This window comes from Strix aluco, chromosome 1 (assembly GCF_031877795.1).
Source record: "Strix aluco isolate bStrAlu1 chromosome 1, bStrAlu1.hap1, whole genome shotgun sequence".
Taxonomy (NCBI): Eukaryota; Metazoa; Chordata; class Aves; order Strigiformes; family Strigidae; genus Strix; species Strix aluco.
The window spans coordinates 70,449,987-70,471,404 of record NC_133931.1 but is presented as its reverse complement, the minus strand read 5'-3'; the positions used below and the strand labels follow the sequence as shown (position 1 = coordinate 70,471,404).

Here is a 21,418-nt window from a genome sequence, read left to right as displayed (position 1 = left end):
GCAACAGGTTCTGGAGCTCCTGGTGAAACACATCTAAAACCTGGAGTCACAGCCTGGAGCCGAGGAGGACCATTGAAGTGGAGCAGCAGGGGTGGTACTTAAGAGGCCTAATATGCAGCAGCATCTGAGAAACTCATTATTACAGACACATGCACTTCTGACCTAATTACAGTTAGATTTATTTCTCTTCTGCATGTAATGTATATTGCTTTGTTCCTGGTGTTGCTGTACCCTCCATAATTTTTATTTATCTCCTAAAATTGTTCTCTGCAGGTCTGTTCCTTTTCATTAAGGCCTTTTCTCATAGCTCATACATTTTCCAGTTCTCTACAGACTTTTCCAGATTTGTAGTTTTGGAGGATAATCCTGCAATTCAAATGGGAGAATTCAGATATATGGTCTTTCCATGCTATGAAGAACTGACACCTCAGGGTCTGCTGGTGATCACCCAACCCACGAGCAGTCTGAGCACTAAGTCAGATAATTTTATAGGCCTAGGAAAAAAAATGACTTTAAATAACAAATAGTAAAATTATATTAAAATTGTAAAAGCCTCCTTCCCATTTAATTATTTGTCAAAATATAAAAGCTATTCCACCCACTCTCTCCACATAGGACCTGTATAAACCATAGCATGACGTTCAGACAGATGTGGCTGATGTGCCAGAACTCACCCTACCCATGAGTAAAGCCATTAAGAATGAAGAAATCTTTCAGGGACAGGGCAGATACAAAGGGGGTAATAAAACACTCCCAGTATAGCAGTGTCATATTTTTACCTCCTCTGAGCTGTGGAAAAAAAGTGGAAGAGCAGATGCTCCTATTGGGGCAGCTACTTGGGGCCTTTGCTCTCAATCTGACAAGAGCCAAATACGGGATGAAGTGTGTGACAAACGAGAGGCATAAAAGTATTCATGCAGGAAACTTGCGACGTTCTGGGATTCACTCCCTTCCTATAAATAATTCATTTTGTAGCTGGAGACTCTGTTTATGACATGTGTAAGATTGGCAGGAAAATATAAGATGGACCACGTGATTGTAGAGCTAGTTGAAAAATGAGAATTCAAGTTCAGGGGAAAAAAAAAGTGGGAGATTTGGAAATTTGTTTTCATTCCATGTTGGAAAAGAACAAGAGACTTTGAAACATATTTTTCTTGGTGTAAAACCTAAAAAAAGAGCTATTCTCAGAATAGCAATACTAGAGGCACTCATGTGAAATGAAATACTTGCTCCACAATGAAATTCCTTCTGTCTGATATAGACAGGAACTTGCACCTGTGGCTTCCACGTCCCAGTTCAACAGTCACTTGGGGAATAGTTTCTGCTTCTCTCTCTCACATTTGGATCATAAATTTAATCCCAAATCCAAGGGAAAAATGTTGAAATTAAAACATGTCTGGAAAAAGAACTGGGTTTGATGAACTTGGTATTTCGGAATGAAAACGGTAGAATAATTTGTTGATATTGCTTGTGCAGCTACACATGCGATATCTTTGCTCAGTGCTCAGTTTAGCTCAAAGAGCTTATTAACACTTGGTAAGATCTGTTCCTAGGATAAAATTAATAATTAAGGTTTTTTTTTTTTAGCTCCTGTTATTGTTAGCTTTTATAATAGCACCATGTTATTTTCCTTCTTCATCTGGATGTTTTAAAAAATACTGTTTCTCAAAATGAAAGTTCATATTAAATCTGGACTACAGACTAATACTGAGAACAAGATTTGTTTTAAATTGTTTTATTAAAGATGACTAACTGTTGGAAGGAAATATGGTGTCTTCAATAGAATATTATGAATTCCTTACTCTACCATGAATAGCTCTTCTAATAAAGATATTTTTCTTGGCGTTGCCTGCTGTATGATGCTGTTGTTCAGTTTTAATTTTCCAAACCATAAAAAGCTGTGCTATAGCCTTTCAAGAACACCTTGGTAATGGTGCTGAACACTGAAGATGTATACAAGGAAGTATTTAATGCATGACATTTAAGATCCTGTAATGCTCAGCTGCCCATTACAGGTACCCTCTTTGTCCCATATGCTGCTCCCCTGCCAAAGGGGGATATAGGGCCACAGCTCAGCTGCCCCCATTTACACTCAGCCTTGATCAGAGAGGTAAACAAATGCCCTTGGCAGGATAGAGAGGCATCTGTGATATAAGTCTTTGATCTTTCTCTGACTCTACTGCCTTGATGACACCCTCAGCAGCGGGATGGACAGAAAAAAAGAGAAAGCTACCAGAAAGTGCAGCCAAAGGTGTACTAAGAAAGAAGTGAATTGAGCAGATCAGTAGCTCAAGGAACAATTGCAGACTTCCAAATGAAGGAAAAGTTATTCTGCAAGATAAACTCACTTGTGCTGAATCCTCCGTAACAAACTGATGGGAAAATATGTCTCAGTGCTAAATGTTAATTATCTGACTAATGCATGAGTGTCTTGACCCACTTGTCCACAGCTTGCTAATGCATAGGTGTACTCAGCTATGGCCCTTTGGTACAATTGTATGATGATCCACATAGAAGTCTGTAAGGTTGTGTGTTCTTACCTGAATAGGCCACAGATTGGTTCAGTTTGCTGAAACATGCAGTTCTCTCTGTCACATGGAATAAGGTAACAATGAGGATTTAGGACAGCAAAAATATGAGTATTTAACAGGAAAAGAGCCCTTAAAACTTGAACAAATTGGCAGCATTAGCACGGAGGGAGTTCAATGACAAAGTACACTTGTCTTCCAGGCAAAAATACAAACAAAAAGAATAAAACCATATTTTATATATATAATAATAATCTTGTATTGTGGTTTAACCCCAGCCAGCAACTGAGTACCATGCAGCTGCTTTCTCACTCATCCCCCCTCCCAGTGGGACAGGGAGGAGAATCAAAAAACGGTAAAACTCGTGGGTTGAGATAAGAACAGTTTAATAACTAAAATAGAAAATAATATAATTATTAATAACAAAAGCAATAACAATAATATTAATAAAGAAAAGGAATACAACAAAAAGAGAAATAAAACCCAAGAAAAAAGACAGTGATGTACAATGCAATTTCTCACCACCCACTGACCAATGCCCAAGCAGTGATCCACCCCTCCCAGCTAACAACCCCCAGTTTATACACTAAGCATGACGTCCTGTGGTATGGAATATCCCTTTGGCTAGTTTGGGTCGGCTGTCCTGGCCGTGCTCCCTCCCAGCTTCTTGTGCACCTGCTCACTGGCAGAGCATGGGAAACTGAAAAATCCTTAATTTAGGATAAGCACTACTTAGCAACAACTGAAACATCAGTGTGTTATCAACATTATTCTCACACTGAATCCAAAACACAGCACTGTACCAGCTACTAGGAAGAAAATTAACTCTATCCCAGCTGCAACCTGGACATCTTGATATTGGGGAATACAGATGTGATCATAAAGGAAAAGCTTTTCACTGTCTCACTGAGAAGAGAGTGAGAAACATTTGCCAGGAATAATGCCTGAAACACTAGGACAGCTGATAAAAAAACTCTTTCTTGACAAGCACTGAAACTCCACTGAGAATGAGAAATTAGAAAAACATTTTCCTTAAGCCCAGAACCAAGATGCTGAAGATGGCACAGAAACTTATATCACAGAGCTGAGGCTCCCAGCACCCGCATTTAGCTTTGGAACTACAGACATTTGGTTAATTAGAGACAGCACCATACGTGAGGCACACAATATCATCTCCCACTGCTAGGCAGTGAGCAATGCCAGCCAACCGATTTGGTTGTAGTACGCTGCCAGATCCTCTTCAGCATGACAGAAAACCAGCTCTGTTGTCCAGCATCCTGACAGAGCATGAAATATCTTTTAGGGAGATGGACTGTGAGTGAGGGAGCTTAAGATGGAAAAAGGCCAATGAAATTTCTAAAATTCAGCCTTTGTGAAGCAAGGAATTGGCGACCAGAAGCTAACAGCCTGCAGAGACAATGCATCTCAATGTTCACAGAAACTAATCTTCACATTAGCAGAGATGAGAGATAAAAAGAGGTTAGAGGTAAGCTACAGGATCTGCACTGAACCCAAACCACTAAGCAATAAGTTATAAAATATTGCAATCAAGTGCAGGCTGGCTACCTGATTTATTCAGGGAAAAAAAAAGGTTTGTTGTTTATGTTAAGGATGAGTTTTTCCCTGTGAACTATACAGACCAGCTCTGACAACCTGTGCCACATCATTTAGCAGGTACCATTACGCAGCCATTTCTATGAGTAACAGTTCATCCCAAGAGCTATTCCAGTGCTATCTATGCTCTTGGGGAGGGCTATTGCCTACAGCTGCCTAGGAAATTTTGGATAAGGTATTTTTAAACCAATTCAACAAAATCAAACCAGGCTTTGGCAAAACATCATGTTGAAATGCTTTTGTGAGGATGAAGGCAAAATCCCATTAAACTGTTGCCTGGCTTCTCAGCCACTGATCGAACAAACAGCTTGTGGGTCCAAGGTGATGACACCCTTGAGACTGGATAACCCACCGCTTTTGGACAATACTGTCAAATCCCTTGGAGGGAAAGCAGAGAGCCTGAGAGTCCACTGCAAACGAGAGATGTCTGTGTTGGCAGTAGAGATGCTGCCACAGCTCTCGAGGACTCAGCCAAGGGCTTCGAGGTGGAAGGGTGATCCTTGTGCCTCCAGGGAACTTCCAAGGCTCACGCAGCTGTGGGGATTGCCTGGGAAGCTGCTCTCAGGTCCTAGGTAAGCACAAAGACTTCCCAGAAGTTAAGATGGCTCTGCACTCCACATCATTCTAGAACAAAGAGAGAGAAATATTTTAATTTTTCTTTGAGGAACAGACAATCATCCCCCTCCCCCGTCATGTATTTTTTCATTTGAGCCCTGAACTGTAATGTATTGTCAGTCTTGTATAAAGTGCCTGAGGTGGGGGAGACCTTTCTCATGGAAGTGCAGTCCCGAGTTTTTATTGCTTTTACTCTAAGACAATATTCAGAGACAATACTCTGCTTATCTTTAAGCAGATAGCAAAACTACCCAATGCAGGAAAAATGCAGCCAACGGGGACTGATACTGCCTCTATCAAGCACCTGTTGCCTTCTGAGAGACTGGTCCAGACAGAGTCTAAGAGCCACTATGGGAGTGCCCATGTCAAAAGGTGTAAAGGAAGCCCATGGATTTATTAAGATGAACGACAATTTTGAAATGTTTATGTTGGAAGTCCTGTCAACCTTTGAGCCACCCCCACAATAATATTAAATTACAGACATTTGGAAATGCAAAGAAACGCTTGGATATTGTGCTCTTTCCAAATAGCTCCAGCTCTTAAAGGCAGCTAGTGCTATAAAGCCTCAAAAAAAGGGGTAAGAAGGAAAAGCAGGAATTGCCCTGATGCAGACCTGGCAGTTTGTGGTTGCTAACAAAACTCTAAGCAACCATGGCAGCAACCACAATCAAAAAATGAGCTACTGAGTGTGCTCTGGGAAGTGAAATGATGTCACCAGCTCACCATTGGGTACAGCTTGGATGTACCATTTAGCTCAAGTCATTTAAAAGCATCATGAAGAAGCTAAGCAACTACCCAAGAGAGAATGCTGTTGACACTCTGGGACTGTGGCACTGCTGAAACTGGGTGGAATTTCTCTAACAAACCCTATTTTCACTGAAAAATGCCATTCACTTCTGCCTGAAACATCTCTGCTTTGGCAAACATTTCCTTCCCACTGCCTTTATCAATAGCATTACAGAATCACAGAATCGTCTAGGTTGGAAAAGACGGTGAAGATCATCTAGTCCAACCATTAACCTAACACTGACAGTTCCCAACTACACCATATCCCTAAGCACTATATAAGTACAAGAGCATCCTGTGGTTGCATTTCTCCTTTATACAACTGCCCCACGTTCCTAAGGTGGGTACTGTGATTGCCCCTGTGTTTGGTTTGTGTGTGTGGTGGAGGTTTTTGGTACTAGCAGAGGGGAATACAGTAGTGGCCCTTGTGAGAAGCTTTTTGAAGCTCCCCTGACTTCAAGTTGGACCCACCTCTGGTCAATTAGTGATGGTGGCTGTGCCTTTGTGATAACATTTTTAAGAAGGGGAACCTGGGAGGAGGAGTTGGAGTTGTGAGGATGAGTTGTGAAGGAGACACCAATACAAACACCAAGGTCAGTGAAAGAAAGGAGGAGGAGGAGAGAAGGTTTGACGGAGCAGAGACACCCCTGCAGCCCATGGTGAAGACCATGGTGAGAGGGCAGGCTGTGCCCCTGCCACCCATGGAGGTCCACGGTGGAGCAGATGCCCACCTGCAGCCCGTTTCAGACCCCGCACCGGAGCAGGTGGCTGCATCTGAAGAAGACTGTGACTCTGTGGGAAGCCCGTACTGTTGTAGTTTGGCACTGGGAAGACTGCATCATGCAGGGGGCACCCACACTGGAGCAGCTTGGTAGGAGTTGCAGACCATGGGAAGGACTCATGCCGGAGAAAGTTTATGGAGGACTGTCTCATGTGAGAGGGACACCATGCTGGAGCAGGGGAAGAATGCGAGGAGTCCTTCACCTGAGGAGGAAAGAGCAGCAGGACTGAATGCACCCCCCATTCCCTACTCCCCCATGCCATTGAGGAAAGCTCAGCCCGGGAAGAAAGGAGGGGTGGGGAGAAGGTGTTTTTAAGATGTGGTAATACTCTCACTGTCCTACTCTGTTTCTTAAGTGCTGTTGTTGTTGGTGTTTGAATTAAATTGATGTTCTTTTTCTTCCCCTAAAAAGAGTCTGTCTTTTGACCATGACTATAATGGGTGAGTCACCTCTCTCTGTCCTTATCTTGATCTCCGAGCATTTTTTCTTTATTTTTTCCTTCCCATTCCTGAGGCGAAAGGGGTGAGTGAGCACCTGTGTGGTGCTCAGTTGCCTTCTGGGCTCAAACCAAAACAGCTTTGTATACCCAGGCATTTCTCTCTCTCACTCCTTTCTAAATAATCAGGTCCTAGCAGAAATGCTTTGCCTTAGTTATTGAGTGACTCACTGTGACTCTCCACTATTGAATTTAATCTGATTTTATTAAAATAGTACTTTCTACCAAGAGTCCAAATTCTTTTCTTTATTGACAGTTCTTCCCCACATTTTGTCATCAGTACATCTAATTAGCTCTCTCCTGCTTCTTGTGGCAAGACAATTAATGAACAAGCTGAATGAATAGAGAAGTATCCTAGAACAAATCCATAAGAAACTCATACTATTCCTCACTTCAGCCAGATACATCCTCTTTCAATACTACTCATTGCTGTGTTCTTTTTACCTCTATTTTATTCGGTTCAGAGTTTTTCTAGTCATCATTCCCTTTTTCCACTTAGGTAATAATTTCCCATCTTTAGCTGTACCAACCACTTTATAGCAATCTGAGTAAACATGGTATATTTCATTCCCATTCTCTTTTTTAAAGAATTATGTCACTAATTAAATAAGACTATGTAGTTGTGCGATACAGTCCACATTTGCTAAATCCATGTTGCATTCTATCCCCTTTTCTATTTATCTCCATTTTATTAACCATTAATTTCTTCTAAACTCCATTCTAATGTCTAATGTATTATGGCAATCATCTTAACGGATATAGACTTGTCTGGGCACATTTTTCACCCCTTCATCCTCAAACATAGACACTACATATGTTGTAATTCAATCAGATGGTATTATGCCAAACACTGTGATACTGTAAATGCTAGTTGCGAGTGCCATTTTTCTCAGAATACTGGAATGGAGATTAACAAGTTAATTTTTCTTCTTCCCCACTCTTGTCCTCACTTAAATCTTGCAGTTTTTCTTTCACTTAAGATGAGGTGACTTCTATTTCCACGAATCCCATTCCTGTTCACCATCACCCCATACTGGTAATCTTCATAATTTTTGAGAAACTAAGGTAGACAATTGATTTAGTTTGGGGACCATATCTCAGCTATCTTTAATCTCCACCTACTTGTCATTGCATTCATGTTCCCCTTCTTCTTACTACCCTCTCGCATTTTTTGCTGAGTCTTTTAAAACTCATGCAGCAAGAATTTTATTTTCCAATATTATTTGCAAAATTTAACACAGCAGAATTTTTTACAGTGATTTTATCATTTTATCTTGGCAGTTCTGACCTCTAAAAGACATCTTTTTGTTTCTTGATCGGTTATTTTCTATTGTTAAGATATATTTTTGGGCATGATTGTTCGCCATTCAGGCACAAAAGTCTTCCTTGGGTGTAAGATTTTACCAGTTCTGTAGGACACAAATTCCAGGTGAATTTGTCAAACCTACTCCTTACTCCTTGCCACCAGCAAGCCAAGTGTCTCATAAAACATCACAAATTTCAGCATTGCAATTGGCAGTTATTGACAGTCTCAGTGGAGAGGACAATGACTAGATTGGCAAGGAAAATGAATTAATTTGTCATTCTGAGTGGATCTTCTGTAACAAGGCTAAAGGAATTTGGCAGCTCATAATTGGAAATCTTGTTTTTGCTGGCAGTACTCTATCTATACAGTGAACGATGCAAAGGCTTCAGAGGTAACCCTCTGGTGCTCGTTACTAATTAAACAGATAAAAATACTAGCCAAGAAATATCAATTCAGCTAATGAGAAACAAAAAACAGAATGTGAAGCACCCTCTGTCTTGGAGTTCACCATATCTTGAATAACCTTCTCACCTGCAGTTCGGAGAGAGCCCTGTAATAGGAGCAAGACTTAAAATTGGCCCTCAACTGTTTCTCACAAGCACGGTGTTTGAACTAGTAATTTCATGGGTCAGAGGGAGGTTTTACCAGATGCACAGATTTCAGTGCTTTGTGAACAACTACTGTGTTTAGAAATGTGGCAACAGGTTTTTTTGATGGTTTCAATTAGATCTTCTATCCATTGGGTCTTGCTGAGAAAGGTTTAGTCTAACAAGCAGGGTCTATACAGCATGCAACATGTGCAAATCCCTTTGGAGGCCATTTAAGAAAGATTGTAACCATTTTCTTCTACAGGCTGTTTACTTGCAAAGTATTTCCTTAGTTGTTAAAGCACTGCTAAGCTACACATATATTTGTTCTGTAGTTTCTACCAAAGCCAGTGCCAGCAGCTGTGAGATTTCTGTCTTACGCTATAATGGCAAATGGAACAACTGGTGATTTTATACTCTGTAGGACTCTTCTCTCAAATTGTCTTATTTAGAAAAGAAAATTACATCTTTTACAGTTTTAAGTGCAAAGACTGGGAACAGTTGCCCTTTAAATTAATTCCTCCTTTCCTTCTAGTTCTGGAGGGTGATTTTCCCTTCTGTCCCTTGGTACTGCGTATCTTTCTTGAGAATACTTTTGCCTCTTTATTTCCTTTCAGCTTCCTTTTTGTTCCATGCTTGCTCTTTGCCATCTTCTGGTATTGAAGCTCTCTCTGTTCAACCCCACAGTTCCAGGCAATGTTCAAGTTTACCTCTATTTCAGTATCGCAGTCCTCTAAGTCGTTACCTCATGCTCTTTAGCTTACATGTTGGTTTCTGAACTTTGCTTCTTGCGTCACAGTATGTATCTTCTTTTTTACCTTGCAGACCAGAGTGAGATGCCTGTAGGAGTCACAACAGAATGAAGATGGAGCTTTTCAATGTCTGCTTACACACCACCTGACAACCTGCCTCCTTAAAGCTAGAACTAATACATACATGGTAAGAATAAGGATAAACAAACAAAGACTTTATATAATTTCATGTTTTCTGTGGATCACTTGATGACTTGAGAATGAACACAGTTGCTACTGAGGTGTGGCTTATGCTGTTTAACTTACTGATAAATCATCTAGAAAAGGTCACAATTTGGTGACAGTTTGCTGATGATAATTTATGGCTGTGAAACTGAAAGTCAGCTGTAAAAGAGGTGCAGAGGTTTCTCACAGTACTGAATTACTAGACAAACGGATATGTGAATTGCTATAGATGAATGTAAAATAATGTGCATGGAACAAAAATACGAATGCTGCATGTATCATGAGTTGACCATTACTGTCCAGAAACAAGATCTTGGGGTTTTGATGAATATCTCTGTGAAAACATGGACATAACACATTCATTCAGCAGCAGAAAAAGCAAAAAGAAGGAAATTGAATGTTAGGAATTCTGAAGAAAGTAATATAAACCAAGACTAACATTATTCTGCCACCACCTGATGGTGATGAATCCCTGAGGCATGTACAGCTTGAACACCCTGTGTACTTCTGGTTGCTCCATCTCAAAAATAAAATGATAGAACTGCAAAAGGCTCAGACAAGGGCAGAAAGGACAATCAAAACTCTGGGATGGTTTCTGAGCCACACAGGAACCACAGAGCAGACTAGAGAGATGGCTGAGGGGGTACACAACAGACATCTACTAAATCATGAGTGCCATTAAGAGGATAGAAGGGGAACTGTCTGTCCTCTGTTTTACTTCTCTACAAGACCTAGGAGTGAAAACTATCAAATAGTAAGTGCAAAGCAGATGATGGGAGATTGTTCTTGTAACACAGAATTAAAGTGTGGAATTCCCTGATACAGAACGTTGTGTGTGCTAAAAGTTCATATGGTTTAAATGGTGTTTGGACAATTTTATGGAAGAGACTATTAAATCCCACTTTGCTTGTCCCATACTTGCACTCTTGCTAGGAATATATCACGGGTTGTTGTCAGCATCTACTGAATTAAACTGAACACTGGCCTGATCTGATCTGTCCGCTTTATCTAAATGACTCTGGTCATCTTAGTACACAAATTATTCTCATCTTGAGGGAACAAGGACTGTGATGCTTATTTTTTGCTGCAAAACACTTCTCATATTTGGAGAATATTTTATTTAAGTAACCAGCCACTAACAGCAACCAGAAAAGTTGTGAAAACTGGAATCAAGCTTGTAAGTGCCTATTTGGTACATCAGACTGTTTCTAGAAAGGGCTTAGTACTACCCTCTGCATTTCAAACTGGGCGACCTAATAACAGGCTTGTGGCACAGAGAAAAATCAGTGAAAGAGTTGCTGTCAGGTCTCTACACTGGTGGGCAGGTGAGACTGGGAACAAAGGAAAGATGGTGCTCATGCTCTTCACTTTCACTAAGCTGGAGGGAATACCTCATGTTATGGGCAAACCTCGAACAAACTGTATTACTGGGGGCAAATGGTGTGTTTGACCAAAAGACAGAAGCAGGTGATCACAGATTTGAACAGCAGAAATGACAAGCTCATGCCTTCACATTACTGCATGACTGGAATCTATTAAAGAGCCTTGTGAAAGAGGAAAAGCTCCCATCAGTCAATTCCTGTGCTAACATTAGTGATAGATATTTTTGTTCTAGGTTATGACTGAAACTCTAGGAAATGTGAGTTGCCTACCAGTGTTAGAAAGACACTAGATTTTTAAAGGATTCATCTCCCAAACAGAAGTTGTACATAAATTATGTATTTGCTCATACAGGCTCTTACATATTATTATTTTCTGAATGAATATATGAGGCTTCATTCACACTTGGAGTAAATGTATAAAACCATATTGCCTTGAATTATATTTGAGTTCATCCAAGTAAATTAAAGTAAAATAATATAAATAATTTGCAATAAACAAACAAAATAGTAGATTAGATTGTGACTGGATATCATTAGAGACTGCTTTTTCCCTTAATGAAAACCTGCAATATCTGTTAACCCCTCTTTTAACTAGGAAAGCTGACAGACAGTTCTCTGTGAGAAGTCTCAGCTTTATAAGGTGATTTATTTCAGGACATGAGAACACAACTATGTTGACCCCTCCAGTGACGCATGGCCCATTTGTTCTCTCATCCTCTATTTAGAGGAGAAATGGATATGTGGGTGTTTCTGAAAATCAAAATGCAGATCAACTCACCAGGCAGAACTCAAATAGAAAGATGGATGACTTTTGTAGGCTTAGGTCTTTTTCTAAATACCAGGTTAGGTTCCAGTTGAGTCTGCTGTGGAAGACAAAAAGTGGATTTTCTATACATCTTGCAGATCTATTGCAGTTTCCAAGGAGGGACTGGTTTTACACATGGTACCAGTCATATTTAGTTCCTTATTCTGGCACTTTCTGTAGAATTACATGTGCCTTTTAAATAAAAACTTAAGAACCCTGCCCTACAAGCTACAAAAACACAGATGGTTGACCTCTTTGACATCACTGACTGTGGTGGTTTGACCTTGGCTAAATGCCAGGTACCCACCAAGTCGCTCTATCACTTCCCCCCCCTTCCCCTTTTTTTCTCAATAGGGCAAAGAAGGGAAAGAAAATAAGATAGGAAAACAAAACAACCCTTGTGGGTAAAACAACAGCAGTTTTAATATAAGCAAAGCGAAGCAAAGGTCCGCGCGCGGAAGCAAAAAAAAGAAAACAGATTTATTCTCTACTTCCCATGAACAGGCGATGTCGGGCCTTCTCAGGAAGCAGGGCTCTGATATGCGTAGCGGTTGCCTCGGAGGACCAAGGGTGACCCCACCCCCTTCCTCCTTTCTCCCAGCTTTATACTGAGCAGACGTCATATGGTATGGAATATCCCTTTGGTCAGTTCGGGTCAGCTGTCCTGGTTGTGTCCCCTCCCAAGATCTTGCCCACCCCGTCCCACTGTGGGGGGGGAAATGTCAGAAAGAGCCTTGGTGCTGTGTAAGCACTACTCAGCAGTAGCCACAACACCAGTGTGCTATCAACACCCTGCCAGCTCCCAGCATAAAACACAGCACCATGAGGGCTGCTACAGGGGAAAACCAATTCTGGCTCAGCCAGACCCGATACACTGACTTAATTTGTTTGTGAAATGCTGCTCATTCACCCTTCAAATTCTGTCTCACCTTTTCTCAGTACCTTCCTAATTTCCAGCCATGACTGTCAATGTACATGATATGTACCATATTCCTTTCCATTAGCATTGCTTTTTCTGCATTGCCAATTCTTGAAGTTATAAAAATGTGGCCAAAATGAGGAGGTAAAAGTGAGCCATTTCAAGGCCTTTGTCTTTGGCTGCCTTTCTCATATGTAAGACATCTCTGGCCGAAATAGTAAGTGGCATGAAGAGAAAAGCAGACTCCATGCTGTTTCTAAAGCTCTCTGTCCCATGAATGACTTCTTTAGCTTCCAAATAGTGTTTTAACTACCTTCTTGATTCTTTATAATGTTTCTAAGGAATATTTCCATCCTAAATATCCCTTGGTGGGACACTGAGTTTGACCATGAGAACAAGTTTTGGAGCCATGTGAGCATAGCTGCCATCATCTGGCCCCCTACTGTACGTTCTTAGTAGGACTGCTGAATTTTCTTTTCCAATTTCATGTTTTAGGTTGAAGGAGTTTCCTTTTCTCTGGATATTTCTGAGCTTGCTTCTGAGAACAGATTACTTCAGATGTCACAAATTTTTTTCCTTAAACTGTGCCCCTGTGTTACATTTTACCAGTTAATATGAGAAAGGACATAAAACATTGTCAGAAGGTAACAACTGGCATTAATTCTGTTTCCAAGAGTCATTCACTTTCACTGACCATGAGACTGAGAGTGTGAAATGACTGCAGAAGCAAAGGAGAAAGCACAGCAGTAGTTGCTTTCTAGCTGTTTTTAATAATTGCAGTTTTCTTGTTCTTTAAGCAATTCCTTCCTACTTCTTCAAATGTGAGCAATACCAAGAGGGGGGAACAGGGTTGAAAATATTTGTTCCTTTCTACCTCATGGGCTGAACCAGAAAACAGAAGACGGTAGGATTAAGATATGTTATAATGAGGGGTGCCCATTTCTCATCTGAGAGAATTACCTGAAAAAAATTCTTCACCCTCCCCTGAGACAAAATTTCTCCCTAAACCCCACCAAGGATGGCGGCAGGGTGGAAGAACACCCAGCCAAAACTATGCTTAATGGATCAACTGCAGGACATAATCAGCAGTAATAGAAACACACAAGATGAAATAAAGCAGCATGTAAGAAGACAGTGAGCGTTAGCTCTCCTTTTAGCTGGAAGTATGTGTGCATATACTTGGATTTTTTGGAAGACGTTCAAAGAGTTTCTCTGTTTTTAGAAAAACACACATGTTGCTTCCCATTATCCAGGAATGTTTCTTTTCTTGGGCCAATTTCTTCTGTGCATGAGGTGAATATAGGAAAACCTCCAGGTAAGGTGTTTAAAGTAATGAAAACGTAGAACCTGAACCAATTTTTACAATGGTTTAATATATTTTTCTTCTGTTTTAATCCACTTAAGGACTAGTTTGAGTAAGGAACACTTAAAACATTTGCTTAACACATCTTGCAAAAGATACATCATAATGTAAAATGTTGTTCTGTGATATTCCAAGATGAACAAGTACAAAAGTGTTCCTGTAATACATTTACTTCTTGTTTTTTCACATAAAGAATAAAAGTGACTTGCAAAAGCATATTTTCAGTGTAATTACATGTGATTCTTCTCCAGTATGCCTTTTCCTGAAGGTAGATAAAACTAATCCAACCTTATTTGACCGGTTTTTCTTTAACCTACAATTCAGCCCATGGCTTTGCATTTGCTGTTCCTCCTCTACACCTCCCTTCCTCTTCCTCTTTGCTTTTCTTTTCCCCTTATTCTTATGACTTTCCAGTTGAATCACTCCAGTTTCTCCTCCATTCTCTACTTTTGTCTCTTTCTCATACCTCAGTATCTAGCCCAGAAAGCCCCAAATTTTGCTTTGTACATGCATCCATTCTTTATTTATTTTTCCTGCATCTTCCATGTCAAAACAATTTCCTCTTCCAGTAGACATGCTACATTCCTTAACAGAAAGTACTACTCCTCAACAGCAGTTGAGAGTTTCTCCATGTGAGTAGTTAAGTTGCTTATTTGAGTTCTCAATACGTACAGAGTCTGTTATTACAATTTTTGTAGCTTATTTTCACTTTGGATTTTCTCCATTCAGTACTCAAAAACACCCTTTGTTTGCTTGATCTTAGCACCTACTTCTAAAAGACCAATGAAGTCTTCACAATTTATATTCACTTTCTTCCCTCTTGTCTTTTCCTTAACACTTTCTTAATATTTTCTCCATCTGCTCTGATAAACCTGTTTTCCTCTCTTTCCTAGTTTTCCTTGTTCACATTCCTGACTTTTGAATCAGATGGTGGGTGATTCATTTGACCTACTTGAGGTGTGTATAGCAGAGCGAGATGAATTGCACCACAGAATTGCCTGTTTCTCTTTATTGCCATTAACTACAAAGGGATACTGAATGACTAGTTCAGATACAAATAACTACAAAGTTAGAGGAAATCTATTGCATTCTTTTGCCCAAATAAATCCAGAAAGCAGAGAAAACTCAATGTATCAGACTGCCCTGTTTCAGTCTGGGCTGAATGTGGAAGTACTTAAAGAATTCACTCATTCTACCAAGTGGAGAGCTGGACTGGTTGGGGGGCGGCAAATAGGATGAACTGGTTAGGAAGCAATGTCAGGCTGTTGAAAAGAAAGGCAAACATCTCACTGAGATGATAAAACACGGAAATGCCATGCCAAGATATGTAACTAAACCTGCTGTTCAATCAACATGCTCCAAGTGTTAGTAAGAGCAAACTATCCAGCCTGGGCTACTTGGAAATAACAGCTATGAGGAGAAGTTGAACAACCTGGAGTAATTTATCCTAAAGAAGAAACATCTGAAGGGGGATATGACATTAGCCTTCAAATACATAAAAGATTGATGAAAAGAGGAGAGGCACAATCTGTTCCCCCTGTCCAAGGTGCACAGGAGAAGATACAAACAGCCTCAGTTGCAACAAGAAACATGATTTAGAGCTCATTTTTTCTATATTTCTGTAACTGTCATCAGAATCAAAACCATCTTCCTCTGTGTGTGTGTGTGCGTGCATGTGTGTAGATGTATATATTCTAAAAACCTTTCACGTGAAAGCCAGCTGGTAAGTGCTAAGCTGTAAAACTGAGGCTCAGGTTTCAACTGGCTGGTGCCTAGGGAACAAGAAGAGCACTGTTTCTCTGATTCATAAAAGGGGTGTGTGCTTGTCACCATCTCTCTTATCCTTTTGTCTGTAGAGGAACTGGGCACAGCTTGGGGCTATCAGCTGAGAAAACAAGCCTTTAAATCATAAGCTTCAGGCAGTTAAGTGAAAAGTATCAGTGTTTGTTTTTTATAGAGGAGGGACTAGCACCTCCACCTTATTATTGTTTTAGGCTTTTATTTAATTTCATTGGGAACTCAGATATGAGCTTTTATATCCGATTGGTGTTTGAACACCTTCTCATCCGTATGTGGCTTCCACATCATAGAGACATAAAAGCCCCACAGAAATATGAGGTAGAGGGATATTAGAGAAGTGAAAGTTTTGAAATGAGAAATGAACTTTTCCCCTTCTAACACATTCAACAATGTACAGACAGAACTAGCAGGGGAGACATACTGAGGTGGATCAAAAGTGACAGAAAGACAGCTGTGTATATCTGGCACACATTTGCTGGAATAAAACAGCATCTGTATATAATAAACCTTGCAAATGTGCATTTTGGGAAGGATTCACTTTTCCAAGTTTTACTGTTTATTTCTTAGTGGTGGCTCTAACAAGCAGTGGCTGACAAATCAGTGTATTTCTGAGTTGGCAGATGTCTTTAAAGGATAATGCATATTTTCATCCTCGAGAGAAGTGGACAAGGTCTTTATTTCATAAATATTATGCAGTCATTTTTTTTGCATCCTCTTTAGACTAATTCAGTGAAGCATAAGTAAACAAGGCTGACAATGTGGCATAACTCACCTTGAAATAAAGAGATGGACATTTATTGACCACAGTAGGAAAAGTACTTGCTCTTTAAAATAATGAACATAAAGGATTGTATTCTTTGACAATGTCAATCGGCATAGCCCCTGTGATTTACATCATCTGATTATTTAGCTGATATTCTCAGCATAGGATGGGAGGAGTATTTTTTTTAACAAACCTCACCAAAAAGTGAAAAGTTTTATTCAAACTGAAGACTCAACAGTAATTATTTTTTATGTAACTTCTCCATCATTATTTATTCCTATCAGCATATTTTTAGCTTGAGATAGGACTATATGTGCAAGTTTTTGGGAGCCTTTAATGGTGACAAGAGTTAATTATTAAGAAGAATGACGAAACATATCAGCCAACCTTTGATTTCTTAAAAATTATCTCTCTGACATACATACACTTCTCTTCAGAATATACATGAATGTACTTATATATACATGTTTTTTACATATGCATGTTTTTTTCAGAATTTATGATTTTTTCCCTCCTCCAACATTAGTATATTATTCACAGATGTAATCTTGCAACATACTTACCATCACCTTGACATCAAAGGAAACTGACTGTAGTTACCAACTTACATTTAAGGTGCAATCTTTTGTAAACAGTATATTTTGCAACTTAAACTGCTTGTCCTGTTGCCACCATAAATTTCAGTTTCTGAATAATAATAGGGATGCTAATAACCATCAGAAAGAGAAAATAAATTATTAATGGGTACTAAGAAGTAACAGAAGTTACAGAAAATGTCAAATCAAATTTTTCCTTAGTTGATAATGATAATTCATTTTTTTATTTCAAAACAACCTTTTTTCTTTACCTACTCTTATGAAATTAGTAATGGATTTCCTGTCTGCTGGCAGAAGGAACCAAATTTCTTTCTATTGAATTGATTATAACGTTATATGTGGCAGAACAACATGTTTTAGTTAAATTTCCCACAGTTTCTGAATGCTGTATTAAGAAACTTGTACAATAGGATTTTGTCTGCTATGCCCCATGAATGCTGAAGAGTCATTAGGAAGGTTTGAGAAATCTGTTTAATGAAATGATGATGATGTTAGAGAGTCCATAAGGAACTTGATAGCATACTCATGGGGAATCAGGACCCAGACTGTTCTTTCAGTAAACTGACTATTTTATACAAAAATGGAACACCTACTGCTGGAGTACCTGCAAGAACCTTTCACCAATTCACCACATAGTCTTGCTGACTATAGCTGGAAAAATGTGGTATGAGGATGGGCTCTTTCTTTGCTCCTAATTTTTTTAAAAAACTGCCACTGTCATTTATGCAAATGCCATTCCTGCTGGTGTCGTAAGTTCTGCCTTGGTCTAGAAAAATGCACCCTAAAATAATATTAGGTAGAGGGACACAATGTGTACTCAAACTCTACAAGAATTAGGATTTGTAAAAAAGTTGCTTTTTCAAACTCAAAAATTTTTAACTCAAAAACCTTATGTCAGCTAGAAAATGTCACACAAGATGAGTATTCATGTAATCAAGGAAAGTGCTTTGCAGCTGTCATGATTTAATCCCAGCCAGCAACTGCTGGTCACTCACTCCTCCTCCCCTGCCCCCCATCCTGGCCCCCAATGGGATGGTGAGGAGAATAGAAAACAAGTAAAACTTATGGGTTGAGATAAGAACAATTTAATAATAGAAATAAAAATAAGATGTAGTACTAGTAGTAATAATAATAATAATTATTATTATTATTATATAATGAAAAGGAAGATAACAAAAAGACTTTGAGATAAATGCCAGGAAAGAAAAGTGATGCACAATGTAACTGCTCACCACCCACTGACTGATGCCCAGCCAGTCCCTGATCAGCGATCTGCCTCTCCTGGCCAACTCCCCCCAGTTTATATACTGGGTATGACGTCATATGTTATGGAATATTCCTTTGGCCAGTTTGGGTCAGCTGTCCTGGCTGTGTTCCCTCCCAACTTCTTATGCCCCTCCAGCTTTCTTGCTGTCAGGGCATGAGAAGCTGAAAAAACATTGACTTAGTATAAACACTGCTTAGCAACAACTAAAAACATCAGTGTGTTATCAACATTATTCTCATACTAATCTAAAACACAGCACTGTACCAGCTACTAGGAAGAAAATTAACTCCGTCCCAGAAGAAACCAGGACAGCAGTGTACTATTAGAATATTTGCAAAGGGGGCTGATCACAAGACAAAGGAAAATAGACTGGGAGACAATGTTAATTTCACCCAGATGATTTTTGATATAAGTTGTAAAAAGTTGGGTTGTTCCATAGCTGAAATATTTTGTGCTGAACAATTTTGGCTGAGACAGGAGAACAAAAATAATAACAGTGCCATGGTGTCCCCCCACCTTCCTCTGGTGTAATGAATTGCAGTAGAGCTAGGAGTTGCTTAGGTAAAAAGATTACCAATGGGACAGTGACTTAAATACCAGATTTATTTTTTTTCTCTTTTTTAAAATGTATTATATTACATATTTATTATGTATTATATTATATTTCCATGTAAATAACATGGAAAACTTTGAAGTGAATACCACTCTTGTGGGTGTCTGTTCTGTTGTCAAAATATGTGTTCAACAGCTTTCAGCATCATGTTAACAAGCCATCTGACATCGAAACTGTGTTTGCTCTCATGTTGAACCTTTGTCTTGAATCTCCACTCTTAACGAAGGTCAGGGCAAGAGGATTTAAGAGTGGCTGGTTGTGGAGGTCAGTAGGTGGGAGAAACAACAGTCCTATAACTCACCTTCAGTCAATTTAACTGCAAGACAAACTCAGGATGATGAGAACTGTGCCAACCGCGTATGTGTGCTGACATGCTGCAGAGTGTGTTTCATGATTCATCAGCTGCACTGTGATTGATTGGCCCAGCATCCTGGCAGAGCCCAGAAATTTTTTACTTGTCTCTGAATGTGTTTCATGATTCTTCGGGCAATCTCTGATTGATTGGCACGTGGGCTGAGCCTAGATTTGATTTTTTTTTCCCCATGTCCTGGAATATTTGTTTGATGATTCATCATACATACATATTGACTGGCACATTGGCAGAGTCCAAAGTTTCTTTACATCACAAAATATTGTTTTATGATTTGTCAGGTAAATTGACTGTTTCCTGCTGACACTTGTAGATAAATTCTGCTAGTGTGAACTGGAGAGAAGAATACAACCTTTGGCTTACAGCTAGTTAGGGCAGTGATGGAGGATGGGGTCACACTGTTTGTCTAGAGAGAACAGTTCCTTTTGCTTGAATGTATAGTTGGTCATTGCACTTTTTAAAGAGCTGAAAAAAAAATTATCTTGAAGAGACTGTGTTAGAAAATGCAAAGTGAGGGCATTACTTCTACACATTAATTCTTGTTAATATCAGTCTGGTAACTATGCTGAATAGGACATCCAAGCATGACTAAAGGAAAGAAAGGCCTCATCTAAGTCTGTAAAGAGAGTAGATTTTTAATGACACTTTAAACTGTGCCACTTGCCTTCCATCACCAAATCGTACCACTGTTCTCTAATTGGCTATTAACCACACACACATTACTTGAAAGTCAAAGGAGAGATTTTAAAAGATGGCAACAACTTTAGCGCTGGCACTCCAAAATGGGAGTAACAAATCAGATTCTCTTTTGAATACTTGTAGACAATAATTCTTAGGTCATCCCTTTTCCCCCCCTCAGATGAATAACATTTGTCCAGGGTGATGGATTCACAAATTGTAATTCAAAAAATGATTTATTTAGCATTACATGTCATTGTGCAAGAATTGACTCCGTGACAAAAGTTTCTGGGAAGTTGATCGTTTCTTTTGTCTAGGAAGATGGATGCTCTTTTTAAAGTCAGGTTTCCTCCCACAGTTATTGAAACACAGAGACCATCACCTAGAATGTATACCTTACGAACCAGGAAAACTATATCCCATACATTTCTACATGGTCTGTGCACATTTCTCCAAACTCTGCCCACACTAATATATTTCCACAGTTACAGAAAATATTTTATAGCCTGTCTGGAGTCAATGCAGAACCCTTTTTCAGGAAAAATGGAGACTGAATTGTAGATGTAACTCTTGTTATTCCAAGAGATAAATAAGAGTTTTATGTTTTCAACCCCTCCGCCCCCATAATTAGCTTATTTTTTATGTCTACTTCAGAACTAAGGAAGAGCATAGATTAAGCAAGGTGTCACACGGATCAGTTAACAAAATTGTTGCTCCTGGAGTAATCTGAAGGAATATGTGGAAAGAGAGAAGAGAAAATATAGGGCTTTTGAAATGCAGAGGAATGGAAAAAAAGGAACTTAACTCCCTTCTGTGTGGCCTGTAAAATAAAAACATTAAAAATAAAATTATGTTATGAGCTGAGAAATCATAGCACAGCAATGAAAATCATGGAAGAACTGAGAAGGATGCCTTTTGATGAAAGTCACAACCCAGGTAGCGTTAAGTTCTTTGCCAGGAAGAAGAGGTTAAAGGCACCATTTTCTAACTAAGATGGCTTCCTAGATTAAGCCATATGGTTCTGGTTGAAGGAGAACCTTCAACCTTCCTTCTTCTTTCCTCCCTTCTTCTTTCTGTGCAGGATTTCCTCCTCTGGTCTCGCCTCCAGGCATGTCTGTCACTGGAAAGGGCTACCTCATTCTGCAGTTCAAATTGCAAAGAGCTCAGCCAG

At 39.5% G+C, this 21,418-nt stretch overlaps 1 long non-coding RNA gene across 3 annotated transcripts in view; it reads left to right on the top strand.

Annotated features, from left to right (window-relative positions):
* LOC141923333 (uncharacterized) overlaps positions 1-21,418 on the top strand; it is a 177,627-nt gene that overhangs the window by 67,430 nt on the left and 88,779 nt on the right. For all 3 annotated transcript variants that reach the window (XR_012623262.1, XR_012623263.1, XR_012623265.1), the window contains one exon: positions 9,540-9,653. This is a non-coding gene — a long non-coding RNA (uncharacterized LOC141923333). The remainder of the gene's footprint in view (positions 1-9,539; positions 9,654-21,418) is intronic.